The sequence below is a fragment of the Notolepis coatsorum genome (assembly GCF_963971535.1).
Source record: "Notolepis coatsorum genome assembly, chromosome: 6".
In the NCBI taxonomy this organism is placed as follows: Eukaryota; Metazoa; Chordata; class Actinopteri; order Aulopiformes; family Paralepididae; genus Notolepis; species Notolepis coatsorum.
In genome coordinates, this window is record NC_140170.1 from 30415726 (window position 1) to 30433225 (window position 17500).

The following is a 17500-nucleotide window of genomic DNA, read 5'->3' on the forward strand; positions in this document are numbered from 1 at the left end:
TACCGGATTTAAGCACTGTGCCAGTGAAGATATTTTCTAATTTACGAATATTTTGAGTGAGAAAGTTGTATTTAATGTTTAGTTAAGATAATATAGAGCCATATGAAATCCGTTTTATTTATTTCCAAATTCCATTATATTTTTTTCCAAATTCCGTTTTTTCCGTTTTCATATCTCAGAATTCTGTATTTTGCTTTGTACGCTCATTTTACCATCAGAAATAGTGTCTAATAAGTGGGAATGAATAAATGTCCACAATTTTATATGATATAACAGTCGATTTAATGTTTTTAAGTGCTGCAACTCAGAAATACAGTTCAATTTTACACAATATTTTTCAAATAATATTGTGACAAAATAAAAATACACATTTCAAGTGTAAACAAACAATAGATACAGCTAGCTACTACTGACATTATCACAATGTAAGTAGCCTAGCTATATCTATTATATTGTGATGAAATATAGTAATGCATAATTTAGGCACCTTTAATTTAGTTTATAAAGGACAGTGTGTACTGACAGTCATTTGCATTAAACAAATAGATGGGTGCACCAGATTTAGCAAGAAGCTATCATTTCTAGTCCTGTGTAGTATACTTACATAAAGTATAGTATTTATATAGCACCTTTCATATAAGGATTGCAGTTCAAAGTGCTTTATATAATGAATACATAATAAAACAAGCAGCAAGAGCAATGCATAACACAAATAAAAGTTGCAGCATGATCTAAATCTTGTTTCAAAATCAATCAATCAATAACATCGACAACATTGGGAAAGCCAACAATGTAAAATAATTTAAATAATAAATACGATTGCATGGGATCTCTGGGTGGCTGATGCCCCTTTATAGATGGCTTAGGGATTTGTGCTTATTTACCACCATGTCTGTGGCAGACAGTTGGTGCATCACGTTAACTTATTTACCACCATGTCTGTGGTAGACAGTCGGTGCATCACGTTAACTTATTTACCACCATGTCTGTGGTAGACAGTCGGTGCATCACGTTAACTTATTTACCACCATGTCTGTGGTAGACAGTCGGTGCATCACGTTAACTTATTTACCACCATGTCTGTGGTAGACAGTCGGTGCATCACGTTAACTTATTTACCACCATGTCTGTGGTAGACAGTCGGTGCATCACGTTAACTTATTTACCACCATGTCTGTGGTAGACAGTCGGTGCATCACGTTAACTTATTTACCACCATGTCTGTGGTAGACAGTCGGTGCATCACGTTAACTTATTTACCACCATGTCTGTGGTAGACAGTCGGTGCATCACGTTAACTTATTTACCACCATGTCTGTGGTAGACAGTCGGTGCATCACGTTAACTTATTTACCACCATGTCTGTGGTAGACAGTAGGTGCATCACGTTATCTTATTTACCACCATGTCTGTGGTAGACAGTCGGTGCATCACGTTAACTTATTTACCACCATGTCTGTGGTAGACAGTAGGTGCATCACGTTAACTTATTTACCACCATGTCTGTGGTAGACAGTCGGTGCATCACGTTAACTTATTTACCACCATGTCTGTGGTAGACAGTCGGTGCATCACGTTAACTTATTTACCACCATGTCTGTGGTAGACAGTCGGTGCATCACGTTAACTGCTTGGTGCAATTTGCGCCGGGCTTTGTGGATTGGGAGCATTTTTGGACGAGGCTCATTTGCCTAGAAAGGGGAACATGTTCCGCCCACATTACCTCATTTAAATATGCGCTAATTACACCGGACGCAATGCTGATGGGACGCAGTTACCACCTCATTTCCCCCGTTGCGCCTCCTCTGTGGATAGCAAACTGTGTTTCAGCGCTATTTGCACCGGCTTTGCGTGGCAAAAAGCCACACAAACCCTTTGTGGATTCTGCCCTAAGACTCCCAAGATGCAGCACTGAACGGCACAGGAAGTCCTTCAATCCAACAGCCATCAGACTTTATAACCCATCACTGTGCCTCACTGCATCACTGAGCACACGGTGACAGTACAATCTTCCTGGACTTTTACTTTTAGACCGACATAGTACAATTTTACACTTACTGTATATTCTGGATATTTGTACTGTATATTTTATATTAGAATGTGTTATGTACCAGGAGCTGATCACTCCTGTGTCACTGTGCAGGCAGGTGAGGGCTGCCAATTAGCCAATTAGTGCTGATTGGTTACCTGCTGGGAGCTTTAAAGCCAGCCCTAGTAACACACATGCAGAGTCGGTGTTTAGAGGGAGAGCTGTCACATTCTTCCAGTCCATGTCCGTTGGGTTTACATTAGTACTTTAGTTTACATTTACATTAATAGTTCCTTGTTATAGTAGCATTTTGAGTTAGAGCACGGGGTTTTGGTGTTGGTTTGCAGATAGGTTGCATGCCCATGAGCCAGGGTCGTAACAGTTGGGCGCTCGTCCGGGATCTTTTACCCCTAGAACTTTGTTTGGTGTTTTTTTTTTTTTTTTTTGTTACACAGGGTGTCATGGTATTATGGTTTGGGTGGTGTTCGTTACATATGGTGTAACGTGGGGGCTTGAGCCATTTCATCAAACAGGTGAGTATGCCGTATTTGTTTGTAATTTGATGTGACTACTTATGCTGTTAAAATATATAGTTTAGTGGGCACCACATGTAGATAGGGATATTATTTTCTGGTTGTTGGTTAGCGTCCTGTGCACCACGTACTCCTGGGGCAGTCAGGGAAGGGATTAGCACCATCTGCTTGTCTGGTACCGTATCATGTACTGGACGGGTGGATGGTCAAGTATGATCTTTGACTGGTAGCAGGTGTGGTTGAAGATGGTTAGGTCTACAGGGCATTAGTTTAAGGGTAGGTAGATTAGGGCGGCCAGAAAACACAGGTAGTGTGGTAGGGCTTGATTTAGTGTTTCTTAGGGTAGACATGTGGTGGGCCGGTTTTGACTGCAGTTTAGACATAGAAGCATATGTAGTCATATCAGGTTAGAAGGCGCACCTGTTTGGAATTGTTTGTTGGATTTATTTTGTTTGTTTGAGTGTTTGGTGAGCATACCTGGTAGCACCTAACACCCTGCGTGTATGACACGTCTATTTGGGGTGGGTGTGTTTTATTTTTATGTTTTTTTTGCGACCTAGAAAGGTGCGCTCCGTAGCACACATTTCCACCGCGTCCCTTTATGGTTATTATTAGTGGCTTTGGCATTCTTTATGGTTCTTCAGTGGTTCTGTAGTGTGTCTTCGGTGGTTCTTTGGTGGCTCTTTAGTGGTTCTTCAGTGGTTCGTCGTGGTTCTTCAGTGGTTCTTCAGTGGTTCTTTAGTGTTTCTTTAGTGGCTCTTTAGGTAGGTTGTGTGTGTGCTAGGGTGCTTTTGGCAGCTTTTGTGACTCTAAAGTGAACGGGTTTTGGCGCTGGTGCAGGAAAGATGACTTCCATTAGGGATTTTGTTGATCTCCCTTCGCATGACATGTTGGAGAGGTTTTCCAAAGAACAGCTTCTGGAGCTTGCTGTGCACTACAAGGTGGAGCTTTCTCCCAGTGAGAAACGTTTGAAGCCAACTGCCTTGAGTGCTTTGAGGGTGTTACTCATTAGAGAGCAGGTGCTTGAGGAGAGGGTGGGGGAGCCTCCTTCGTCTGGCGCATCTCCGCTATTACCTGGTGTAGAGGGTGAGTGGCGGATTAGGGAGTTGGAGTTTAAGGAAAGGCAGCTAGAGCGAGAGCGTGAGGAGAGGAGAGAGGAGCGTGAGCTTAAGGAGAGAGAGAGTAAAGAGGAGCGTGAGCTTAAGGAGAGAGAGAGGAAAGAGGAACGTGAGCTTAAGGAGAGAGAGAGGAAAGAGGAGCGTGAGCATGAGCGTGAGCGTGAGGAGCGTGAGTTTAAGGAGAAACAAATGTTGCTGGAGCATGAGCGTGCACAGAAGGAGCTTGAATATAAGCATGCTGCCTTGCAGGCGGGTGCTCTGCATCCAGAGTCACGTTCCGGTTTTGATGTAGGCAGGAATATTAGGATGGTACCTCCATTTTTTGAGAAAGACGTGGAAAGATATTTTCCCCTTTTTGAACGGGTGGCAACCACATTGAAGTGGCCTGATACCGCCTGGACACTGCTGCTGCAATGTGTTTTAGTTGGTAGGGCACAAGAAGCCTACACTGCTCTGTCCCTTGAACAAAGCGCTGATTATGAGCTTGTTAAAGCTTCCATATTGAGGGCTTATGAGTTGGTCCCAGAGGCCTATCGTCAACGTTTTAGAGGTTATCGCAGGTCGGAGGGGCAGTCTTATGTTGAATTTGGAAGGGAGAAGGAGAACCTGTTTGACAGGTGGTGCACTTCTCAGAAGGCAGAGTCAAGAGAGCAGCTTAGGCAGTTGATTCTCCTAGAGGAGTTTAAAAGATGTGTTCCTGATACCGTTTCCACACATCTAAATGAGCGTAAGGTATCGAAGATAGGCGACGCCGCTGTCTTCGCTGATGAGTTTGTGTTGACACACAAGTCTGTGTTTTTGGAGGACTACCGTGTTGAGTCCGGGGATAGGCGTCCTGTTCAGGGGGGCCGTTTCCCAAAACCTGTGTCTGCTGGTCAGTTAACTTCACCTCCTAGGCGGGGTGGTTCTGCTGGTGCATTCCCAGAAGGGATTATCTGTTTCTACTGTAAAGAACCTGGTCATATCGTTGCTGGGTGCCCGGTGCTTGAGCAGAAAAATGTCAGAACCGTGGCTCTGGTAGAAACCATATGCAGAACGCCTATGCGAACGTTAGATGGTGATGGGGGGAGTATCAAAAGTGTGGACAAAGAGCTTGAGGGTTCCTCAAGGTTTATGATGGATGGGTTTGTTTCTCTGACTAATGCACTAGAGTCCAGACAGGCTATAACAATTTGGAGAGATACCGGTGCTTTTCAGTCCCTCATTCTGGAGGGGGTTTTGCCGTTTTCAGAAAACTCTTCTTTGCATTCCGGTGTCGTTGTTCGGGGCTTTGGGGGTGGATTTGTGGATGCACCTTTGCATGAGGTCACGCTCAATTCTCCCTTAGTATCAGGCAATGTTGTTGTCTGGGTATGTTCTCACATTCCCATAAAGGGGGTCTCCTTCATTCTAGGGAATGATTTGGCTGGTGACAAAGTGTTGGCTACTCCGGTTGTAACTCCCATTCCTGTGGTTTCTGAGGTCCCTAATGAGCTGGCACAGAAACATCCAGGAGTGTTCCCTGTGTGTGCTGTGGCACGGGAAAGGTCAAAGGACAAAAGTGATGTTGTTGATACTTTGTTGAATTAAAATGTGTACCTGTTGAGAATTTTGGAAAGCACACTGTGGATGTACCTCTGCATAATGATTCTCTTGATCGTGGCTTTGTGTTAGGCCCGGTGGTGAAACCAGAGTTGACATGCGTGCCGGAGAAGCATGTGACAGGAGATGATATGGCAGCGCAGTGTCTCAAGGTCTTCCCAGCCTGTACGGTGGCTGAGGCCACGAACGAATTGGAGGATGAGTGTGGGAAGGATGCTATGAGAGGTGCTGTTGTTTCATGTGACACCGTTCTAGTTGGAGAGGCTACTAAGCCTGACTTAGGCTGCCAGCCTTCCCACAGTAGCTCTATTGTCCCTAATGTTTCACTTGTGGGCAGGGATGGTCCCAGTATGTCAGTTGATGATTCTGACATTGATCCACATGTCCACACTGATTCTCTGCCATGCACTAGGTGTGATGGTCAACCTAGTTACCTGTGTCCTGTGGAGCAGGAGCCGCCTTCGCGACCTGGTCTGTTGAGTGGCAGCCATTTTGATTTTGATCAGGACAAGGTTATTTTGGGTGACGCCATTTTAGATGGTGTTCCAGACGTTTTTCTGACGGTCGTACTGCCATGTTCCCGGTACGCTGGGGCTGTACCTGAGGCGGTACATCCTACTCTGGATGTTCACGGTTTGCAGTATCCTGAACTGCCAGTGCCAGGTGGGATGGATATGGGCGCAGTGGTGGTATCAGTGATCTATGGTTTTTGTTGTGCTGTGTTCTGTTCTGTTGAGCGCAGTTCTCAGGTTGATTTTGGTTTGCAGTCTATTTTTGACAGATCGGTATCGGTGGAGGGGCCTGTTGAAAGGGAGCATACAACACGGTTGGTGGTCGTGTTCGACAGGGGCCGACCCGCTATCGCTGTTGTGGTAGTGGCCCTGACAACTAATGGGTCACAGTTGTTTTTTTTGTTTTGTTTATGGGTTGTTGTGTGGTGGTTGCCTCTGGGGCAACCAGTTTGGTGGGGGAGGTGTTATGTACCAGGAGCTGATCACTCCTGTGTCACTGTGCAGGCAGGTGAGGGCTGCCAATTAGCCAATTAGTGCTGATTGGTTACCTGCTGGGAGCTTTAAAGCCAGCCCTAATAACACACATGCAGAGTCGGTGTTTAGAGGGAGAGCTGTCACATTCTTCCAGTCCGTGTCCGTTGGGTTTACATTAGTACTTTAGTTTACATTTACATTAATAGTTCCTTGTTATAGTAGCATTTTGAGTTAGAGCACAGGGTTTTGGTGTTGGTTTGCACATAGGTTGCGTGCCCATGAGCCAGGGTCGTAACAGAATGTAACATATGAAATGTTATATTAGTATATCTTATATTAGAATGTAACATAGGAAATGTATATCCCGGATCATATTTTATTCTTAGTCTTATTTTTATTCTTATTCGTGACTTTTGTTTTTGTCTACCTAAATGTTTACTGTTTACTGTGAGCGATTTGCCAAATTTCCCTCTGGATGAATAAAGTATTTCTATTCTATTCTAGCTATTCTAAGTATTACAGACCATTGATGGAAATCAACTGGAGTGGAGAGGCTGGATCCTTTTTTTCTCACGTTAGCTGCTTCATTAATTACAGAACAAACTACACAATTCTGCAGAGAAGTTGTGAAATGGTGGGTGACGTCTGTGCACCGCCAACCAACGTAAACAGATCTTCCCGCTGAGCGTGAGTCTCCGCGACAAACGGTTCAAAAGACACAAAAAGGGGGTGGGACTTAAACATAGCTGGTGGGGCAAACATAGACTAATGAAAGTGGATCTCCCCGCCTCTCGCCAGTCTCTACAACAAACAGTTCATATTTCAGACATGAAAAGGGAAAAAGGGGCATGAGCATGGCTTCAGAATGGGGCGTGGTTAACCGTCCTCGACCAATGAATGTAAAAGTCTGTAGGCCTACTGAGTTGATTGACACCTCCTGTAAGTCTCTACGACACACAGTTCATGATATATAGAAGGGGCATGGCCTATGCTTGGGGCATGTTTGACCTAGACCTTGATTGACACCTTCCATAAGCGTGTGTATGTGTGTGTTTTTCACAGTGGAAGTGTAAGAGGTTCATTCATGTGCCTGTCCCTTTAAGTGTTTTCTTTTTCTTTATGTGCACGTGACCCCACTGGCCCCACTGACCCCACTGACCCCACTGACCCCACTGACCCCACTGACCCCACTGACCCCACTGACCCCACTGCCAGCTGAGCCTACATGCATTTCAATGCATTACAATCAGTGATGCCACAGATTACTTGTAAAAGTAATCTGATTACTGATTACTGATTACTCCTTTAAAAAGTAATCTTAGTTACTTTACTGATTACTTGATTATCAGAGTAACTTAGTTACTTTGAAAGTAACTAGGTTACGAAGTCGTCGTCCCTGCTGCTGCCACAACATAAGAATGACAAAAAAAATTAGTAAAATGTACTCAGTTTGAGTAAAATGTACTAATAGGGCAGGTAGGCCTATCTTGCTATCTATAGATCTATAGATTTCACAAAAGATAAATGGTCAATAACACCACATGTAGGCTGATATGTAGCCCACCACCTCCTAATAGACAGTCTCCTCCCCACCGCATGTATATATTCCCTCCCCGCCATATGTATATTTCTCTCCCACCCACCCACCCCCTCCTAATGTACAGTCCCCTCCCCATCATATGTATATACTCTGTCAGGATCTAGGGGTAACAGTACTGTATATTTGAATACCGTTTATGTCACAAATGTATCAGTACTAAATACCTATATGTCCCTATGCCATAAATGTCATGTATGTTGTGTATGTCATAAATGTCTATATGAATTGAAAATGGGGGACCCTGATGGAAACAAGACAAACGTCTTTCTCTGGTCTGCATCCCCTTAACAATTGTATGTATTGAGCCGTACTATATTGTACCCATTCTGCAATCTGTTAAATAAAGTTTTCATTCATTCATTCAGCCTACCTTTGAGGCCTGCCCCATTCAGATATGGTTCTACGTTATTATTATTTATTATTGTGTGCTACTGACAACCTACATACTGCATGGTGTTCCATGTTCATGAATAGTGCAATGCAAAAGATGTTTAACTCAAAGGTGGAACATACTGTTTGGCTGGTGCAGCTCCTAGTCCTGTAGAAGTCGATGGTCGTGCTGTGCTGTATATTCCATATGCGGTAGACAGTATTTTGTTTCCTCCGCAAAGTTAATGTTTTTTTCACCCGGCTTAGCTGACACAAACGTTAAGTAGACTAGTGAACTTCCAGTGCAAGAAAGCGTTACGAGCGCGAGCGTCTCCCTGCTAGCTCGCAGTTTAGGTCAGCTTGATAATAACAATAACAGCCGCGCCCACCAGCATGGATCAACACGCGAGGTTGCGTGCTGTGACGTCACTCCCCAATACAAGGAAAAGCTTTCCAAACGTATATTTGACTGTCGAAAACGAAAGAAAATACTGCATTCCGCCTGCATTATGATGAGATAGTAACGAAATAGTAACGCACAGCCACTTGGACAAGTAACTGCAATCAGATTACTGGCTTGTAAAGATTAACGCGTTAGATTACTATTTTCGGGGAAAAGTAATCAGATTACAATAACGCGTTACTTAGTAACGCGTTAGTGGCATCACTGATTACAATAAAAGCAAAACCATAAGAGTTAATGCTTAGATATTTGAATATGAGTACTAGAGAGAGTTGATGTGATTATGTGTAATTCAGTCGACAATTGTGACCTCTGTGTCAATCTAAAATCACAGATTTCAGCTAGAGTGGAGAGTCCATTAGTGTGTATGTAGAGTGTGAATGGTAGAGCGTGGATCAACTAGTAAGCTGGTCATTTGCAGCAATTGATCGAATCTTCTCTTCAAGAAAGCAGAGTGCAGCTGATCCGCTGTGTCCAATTGGGACATTCGAAGCGGGGTTTGCGATTGACAGTTGAAATAAATGGCACTCAATCTGCCTTTATTCTATTGAAATTGAGGATGTTGAGGATTTGTACATCCTCACAATTATGCTGATAGGCTTGGGAGTGATCGCTATCTGGATCTGGATTTGTACAACAATAATCGGGAAAAGAGACGAACAAAAGGATGATAACCGTGTGGACCGCTGTCTGATAGCTGTGGCCAGACTGGAAGTCTCCCACATGGAACTTGTAAAAAGACTCGCCGTCCATTCATCGGACGAACAATTGAGAGGTCAAGTCTTGCTGGGGGTCGCGCAGGACATTAAAAGTGCGACAAATAGAGAACGAATTTGATTTAAATTGGTGCTTTCAGGAATCATTGTACCCTGATGCACCCTCCCCCCCCCCCGCAACACTCTCAAGTCTACTGAAGAATGAAGAATGCTCTAGGCCACGCTGGGGAATCAGTCAAGATAAGATCAGGGATGCGCGCATTCCTACCCAACACTGTGCCAGGAACAGAGTGAAGCTGTCTGGAGTAGATAAGATGGATGGCAGGCCCCCCCCCCACCCCCAATCCCTACCCAAACCCCCCCTTCCCGCGTGTACGCCTGGCGATGTTCGTGCGCTGGAGGGGAGGGACCCAAGGCTGTCTCATCACCCACACCAAAGCCAAAACTCCCACCCCTATGACGGCAACTGTAGTCTAAGCCCTCCCCTCTGGTACTAGCTGATGGCAACTGTAATTAGTCTAGGCCGGAACCTCTCTCCGTCCTCCCTCCCACCCCTCAACCCCTCCCCTCTGGGTGCTTCAGAGACACACGGACTCACGGCTAGAAGAACATGTATCAACAAATGTGCATGTTTGTATTAATTAAGGGTTGTGCCATTATTGCTATGCAAATGTAATAATTGTGAATGATTTCCTGTAATGAGTTGTATGTGTTGTTTTCAAGCATCCTTGACTTCCAAGGACAACGATGTAAATAAGTCATTGGCTTTTCATTCCTCTCCTTGACAAAAGCAAATATGTGATGTAATGATCTGTATATGTTTTGTTGTCTAAAATAAATACCATACCATAACATACTGTCAAACAAATGCCCATAAATTGAGATTGAAATGTCCAATTCCATAGAAATGTGTATGAGCGAGGGCACAGTTGTGGCATTGTTTTGATCTTACACTTTATCTGTTGTGATTTACAAAACATCTTGATTTACAAAATATCTTGCAAAAACTCTAAATTACAGCTGCTACACTCTAGTTGTGAACAGTTTTGAACATTCCATCATTCATTCCTATTGAACAAAATAGCTTGTTTAAACTGTTCCACACGATGTGAAAATCCGCTTAAAATATATACCTAGGTAAATGGAATATTGCTCCACTTCTACAAGTGCTATTTGCATATTCTTGGTATCTAGGTACATCTATGGACCTCAGGGAATATATTCACAGTGTCAGAAATATTGTGTCTATTACTAGGCTTGCTTAAATTGTGAAGAAACAAAGGAGAATATGAATTATGATTTTTCTTTGCATCTTTGACAGTGAATAACACCATGATAATCATGACCAAACTTAAAAAACTGCCACTGATCTCGTTCAGTACCTTCTTGAGATCATGTGTACAAAAGATCTAAGGAAATTAATAAAGGGAAGATGATTAAACCGAAGGTTCTGTAGATACAGTACTGAATTCTCCCATCCGGACCAATGCAATTCGAAATATTATTATAGAATATAGAATATGATGCTTATACATTACCTTATTATAGCCAATTCGCACATTTATATATATATATATACATATATTATCTTTCAAATGCCCGAGTTCAATTTGGATTTAGTATCACCAGGCGTGCATAAGAACAGATAATGAAATCTACTGTAATCTAGTGTACTTTTTAATTTTCCCCACAGTGCAACCGTTTTGAAACTAATTTCAGATCTAATTGTTCCTACATGCTAACAATAGGGAGGAGAAACTAACTGCGTTTCAATATTTGTCAAAAACTTTACCTTTTGTGGTTTATTATCGCGAACAGTTATTGATATGATTCATTCAGAACGCTGAACTTTGAACCCCCACAGTATCTGACAGGAAGTGTAGTTCGGAAAAATTCCAACGCTGGTCGACAGCTATGCATGTCCTCTACAAAATGGCAGCAAAAAGACTACAATTCCCATGGTTCAAAATGTCCATTTCCGTTTCCATCTTGGAATAGAGTTCAGAAAATCGAAAACTTAAAACTATCTAATGGTACTTTTAACCTATTGCTAAACTAACGTATTGATGATAATATACATTATACATGCTTTTGTGACATGTTAGTGATGTTAATACTTGAAAACGTTTGATTTAAAAATCGCAAAAAATATGCAACACTCTGAAAAATATTGATTTATGACCACATGTAATTTTTTGGGTCGGTACCGACCCCGTGGGGTGGTATTTTCCCAAACCGTGTGGTGAAACTTTCCAGAGGGTCATAACAACTGGAGTTGGAGCAGACCGGTGGTGTTGACACCTTACTGTGGTACGGAAGCTCAGGGAGTAGTAGCAAAACAAAAAGGTGGCAGAATAAAGCTGAAGAATAATATCATAGATTACAATAGTGTGGTGTGACTGGCTTTGCCACTAATAACATATATATATATATATTAGAGCTGGGCCGTTAACGGCGTTAATGTGCTGCGTTAACGCTATACTAGTATCGCGCGATAATATAATTAACGCATTAATCTAAAAAAAAAATGTTTTACATTTTTTTTTTTACATTTTTTTTTTTTTTACTTTATTTACCCAGGGTAGGTTCGCTGAGCACAGGTGCTCTTTTTCAGGAACGCCCTGCTTCACATTCACACAGTTCCATTCACACCTGGGAGCTGCCCAGTACAACCACAGTTGACACCATTGGCCACTGAGCAACTCCACTGGAGCAGTTGATTCAAGCCATGTCACATAGTTCAAGTTTGAAATGATTCTTTCTGTTTTGCTCCTGAGAGTGTGCTAGATACTGTACTGTACTGGTAATATTATTTATTTGTGTTAACTTCTTAATAAAACATCTTATTGAACATTATTTTGATATTTCATTACCAATTATCATAGCAAAACAGCTTTTTCAAACAGTCTGTAATGCATTTTGGAAACGGGAGATGGGCTCATGGTGTAATGGGCCACCTGGCCTGAGAAACATAAGGAGGAAAGAAAAAGTAAGGACTTACTTCTGGTCATTATTTGGGTAGAACACACATATTTTGAATGCCTTCGGCAGGTTATTTTTTTTTGTTTAGCCATTTTAATCTAGATTAATCTAGATTAAATCCAGGATTGCAGATAGATTAATCTAGATTAAAAAAATGTATCTATGCCCACCTCTAATATATATATATATATATATATATATATATATATATATATATATATATATATATATATATATATATATATATATATATATATATATATATATATATATATATATATATATATATATATATATATATATATTGTCATCAAGTATAGTTCCTAAAATATGGAAAATAGCTCATGTTCTTGCATAAAGGTGGAGATAGAAGTCATTTAAATAACTATCAACCAATATCCAATATCAACCAAATCCTGGTAAAAGATCAACTCAAAGCTTTTCTCTCAGATCATTAAGCCCACATCAATCTGGTTTTAGAACAAAACATAGCACTATCACAGCTACTATTCTAGTGTTAGTAAATTATAGAGTATCCAAGCTTGACAAAAGAAAACATCGTGCCACCCTTTGTGTAGATTTGTTAAAAGCATTTGACACAGTTGATCACTCTCTTCTGTTGCAAAGGTTAATGAATGTTGGCTTTGACACATTTGCTTGCAAATGGTTTCAACGCTACTGTATCTGTCTGAAAGACTTCAATGTATGAAAAGGGCAAATGTCCATTTGCCCATTACAAAAGGCCCATTACAAAAGGTTCAATCATGGGCCCAGTCATATTTACTAATTATATTAATGATATTGTCTCTTTGTTGAGGGGTGGTCAGGCTTATCTCTATGCAGATGACACTATTGTCTATTGTGTTGCGGACTCTCCAAAACTAGCCACCACTGAAAATGTATAACTCTCTTTTAAGATTTTGCAGGATTCACTTATTAATCTTAAAGGAACACGCCAACATTTTGGGAAAAACGTCCTTGATGTTCCCTGTGTTAACACTCTAAACTCAGCTCAAATTTAAAGCAGACAATCTCCCCTGCAACCCCCCCCCCCCCCCCATGCACACGCACACACACACACAACACCAAGGGAATAGTGCAATTTTATTTTTATACCCCCCCTGTTTATGTCTTTTATGTCTCACTCTTGACTTTATTATTTTAGGACTGTGTATTTTAGGACTGTGTTGTTATTATCTAGGACTGTGTGACTATTAGCACCTAGGGCTGCATTTTAAATTTTGTTTACCATTCTTGTGACAATAAAGATCATTCATTAATTTGGCCTTTGGCCAGACAATTGCACTGGCATCTGTTTCTGTATGAAGTAGGGCTGACCCCAATTAGTCGAATAGTCGACTAATCGGTCGAAAGGAGCCGTAGTCGACTGCCAACCTCTTAGTCGAATGCAAAAAGAAAATACAAAAATGTATTATAATTTTAATTTAAATTTTGTATCATTCTTTCCAAAAGAAAAGAGGCCTAGAAGCGTGGCTAACGCTAATGACACGCATACCAGAGGCAAACTGCCTAAGAAGACAGGCACAGAGGCAGGGCCGCGTGAACTCAGTCATCGGTGGGGGTGCTGAGATAAGTGATATTAATAATAACGTCATAGGCGGCGCCGGCGGGTTGCGCTGAAGGGGAGGCAATGACCGGGCAGCGCGCACATTTTTTTCTCTTTTAATATATAGTGCAAATTAAGTGTTCAAATGAAGGCATCCAATAATAGATTAACCATTGTCTTACCTCCTTAATGCAGCAAAATGCAACGTTTAGTTTTGGCATCAATAATCTTCTCTGCCCGGTGCAGCCCGGTAGCGTAAAGATTTTCCCTAACCCACTTTCAGTTCCGCGTTCGGGATATATGCCTAAAACACCGGTCTGCATAGCAGGGAACACTGCATTATCGAGACAGCGCCCCTATGAGGATCTTTTCCGAATTCTAAGAGTAGGGTAAATCTGCAGTGCCGCTCAATGACATTGAGTAGGATACGGTATTACAATGGAATAAAAGCCAAAACAACCTTGCAGTTACAACTCCCTGCCAGGTGGGGGTGCTGCAGACCCCGCAGCACCCCCACTTGCACTCTGCACAGAGGCACTGAAAGAGGATTTCACCCATAATGAACACACTAGACTAGACAGATATCAAGATGTATCCATCAGTGGACCAAAAAAAAAAAAAATAATAATAATTCTAACCCTAACTAACCTTACTGGCATGCACTTGTCCTAATAAACTAACCTACACTGTAACACGCAACACTTTGATGAACATTGTTACTCAGCTGATAGAGCTGTACCCTTCCTGATGACTTGTCGTACAGAATTTGTAAGTCGCTTTGGATAAAAGCGTCAGCTAAATGATTAAATGTAAATGTAAATGTAGTTGACTATCGGCTAATTTTGGCGACTACATGTCGACTATAGAAATCCTTAGTCGGGGACAGCCCTAGTATGAAGCCATTATTGGTGATCTCCCTACATCACTTCATTACTGGACTGGAACTCTGGACCTTCTCATACTCTCTGGTGATTGGTTTACGCTTTTTTTTGCACTGAATTAGGAAAATCTGCTTTTAGCTCCTGTGCCCCAGAAACATGGACCTTTTCGCAAAGCACTTTAAAACTCAATTCATTAGTATTAGGGATGTCCCGATCCGATCATGTGATCGGGATCGGGGGCCGATCACGTGATTTTCAGAAGATCGGGATCGGAAAAAAAATTTTCAGGATTTTTTTTTTATTACAATTTTTTACTTTTTTTTTTATTCAACAAACATGACCATGTTCACATCTTAAACTCATACTGAGGCCTTAGTTTTGGTTTTAAATTTCATATCATCATTCATTTATTTATTGTCACACAGAGCAGAAGAATTTTGCCAAAACAAACGCATTTCCTTTGATTTAATTATACATCAAATGATTTATGTCAAGGATGAGGGACATCCACTAGTTGCAGAACTTGCAGTCACCTGATTTTTACAGACGATGGTGCCATTGCTCTCATGAAGCAGCAGGTTGGAGGCGGAGTTTTTAGATTACTCCGGTTGCAATGCCTCGCTTGAATGAAGTTAACTTTTCACCTGGATAACGTCAACATTCAGGGTGAATGTAATGTGAGAAATTGGGATACATTTTTTTTTTTTTAAGTATAATAATCGGGAAAGATCGGTATCGGTAGATACTCAAAATCACATGATCGGGATCAGATCGGGAGCAAAAAAATTTGATCGGGACATCCATAATTAGAATCTATTGGTCAGTTTTTAAAGGTTCGGCGGCCCTCATATGGGCCGTCATGCACGCTCGCGCACAGGGGTGCAGTCGTAATATCAGAAATGCCTGATATCATACGTGCACGTGCATACATGTTCCCTCGCGTGTGCACAGACCAGCTCAAGCAAACCCCCCACAAGGCTTGTATTTTGGTCTTGCACTTCTCTTTCTTTGTTATGCTATGCAAAGACTAGGTGATAAGTGCCTATCCAACACGGCGCGACAGTAGAGTGAAAGTTGTGAAAGCATTTTTGTGTGCGCGCGTGTGCACATCCGTGCGTGCACTTCTGCTCAGCGAACTGCTAGGACGGCGTGGTACCGAGTGGTACTACCACCACTGCTCGCACATGTCCCGGCACTTTGCGCTCGTCGGCCGGCTCAATACATTCAATACATTTTTGGAAAGTTAACCGAGCCCTATTTTCAGAAAATCCGCCTAAAAATACATACCTAAGTAAATGGAAGATTGCTCCATTTCTACAAGGTCCGTTTGCATATTCTTGGTATCTAGGGACATCTATGGATCTCAATTCCCAGTGTCAGAAATATTGTGTCTGTTACTAGGCTTGAGTAAATTGTAATGAACCAAAGGAGAATATCAATTCTATTTAAATGTTTTAAATCTTTTTTATCTTTGACGGTGAATAACACCATCCTAAAAATGACCAGACATCAGAAAAACTGCCACTGAGCTCTTTCAGCACCTTCTTGAGATCATGTGTACATAAAATATAAGTAAATGATACAGTACTGAATTCTGCCATCCGGACACATGCAATTTGAAATCTTATTATAGAATATAGAATATCAGGCCTATAAATGACCTTATTATAGCCAACTTGCACATCTATGGATCGGGCCAAATCTCCTCTTTCCAATGGCAGAGTTCAATCTGGATTTAGTATCACAGGGCGTGCAGCAAGAACCGTGAATGAAATCTACTGTAAGTACCCGAAAAATAAGATAAATAGAAAAAGGTCATTTGATTGACAGGAGCTGGCTTGAGCTGGGTAGTGTAGTTTTTCGAAATTTCAATGGCATTCGAAAGCCCTGGGTCTCCTCTCCTCAGATGACTACAAACAAAATGGCGGCGTGCATTTCCTTCCGTCGATATTCGCTAGATTCTGAATACATTTCCAAAACTCATATTTCACTAATATAACATTTTAACGTATTGGTTAACAAACGTATTGCTGAAAATATACACTATGACTGCTGTTTTGACAGGGTAAGGGTCTTTACTCTTGGCTACATTTGGAAAGAAAATGCAACATTAATTCATACAGTCTGTAGAGATGGATTTATGGCGTGATGTCATTTGCTGTCCGCCCCCGGACCGCTCGGGCCAAAGAGGTTAAATTTCCCGCTGCTCGACCGTCGCCACACTCAACCTTTTGCGTGCTTCGGTCTCGAGTTACAAGACGAAATACCCGGCGAGCGTCATTTGACAAGCCGTTCCGACGAGTGACCACGTCCGGTTGTAAGTGGTCCTGAACTGACCAGTCACCGCTGATGGCGAACATGATTGACCACCGTTGTAGCCAAGGAGCGTCTGCTCCGAACGCGATCCCAGATGAGCGCTGATTGCAACGAGAAGGGGGCAGAAGAGGACCAACGGCCATTTTGGATAATCACACTGAATTATTGCGGTACAACACATTACAAAAACCTTTGTAAAACACAAACTTTCTGTGGGACTTTTATAAACTGTGGACCTGTACTACATAAGACGTCAGGCTATGGAACCGTTATGTTTTCCAGCTCCTACCTCTCATCTGGAACCCAAAAACAGGCATCTGGCAACAAGTCAACACAAAAGTAAGATGCAAATATTTTAT

General features: G+C 41.9%; 1 protein-coding gene across 1 annotated transcript in view; it reads right to left on the reverse strand.

Annotated features, from left to right (window-relative positions):
• Positions 1–17500, reverse strand: part of hsf4 (heat shock transcription factor 4) — a gene marked incomplete at both ends in the record, with an annotated part of 55206 nt that overhangs the window by 37014 nt on the left and 692 nt on the right. The gene's annotated exons all lie outside the window — the stretch shown is intronic.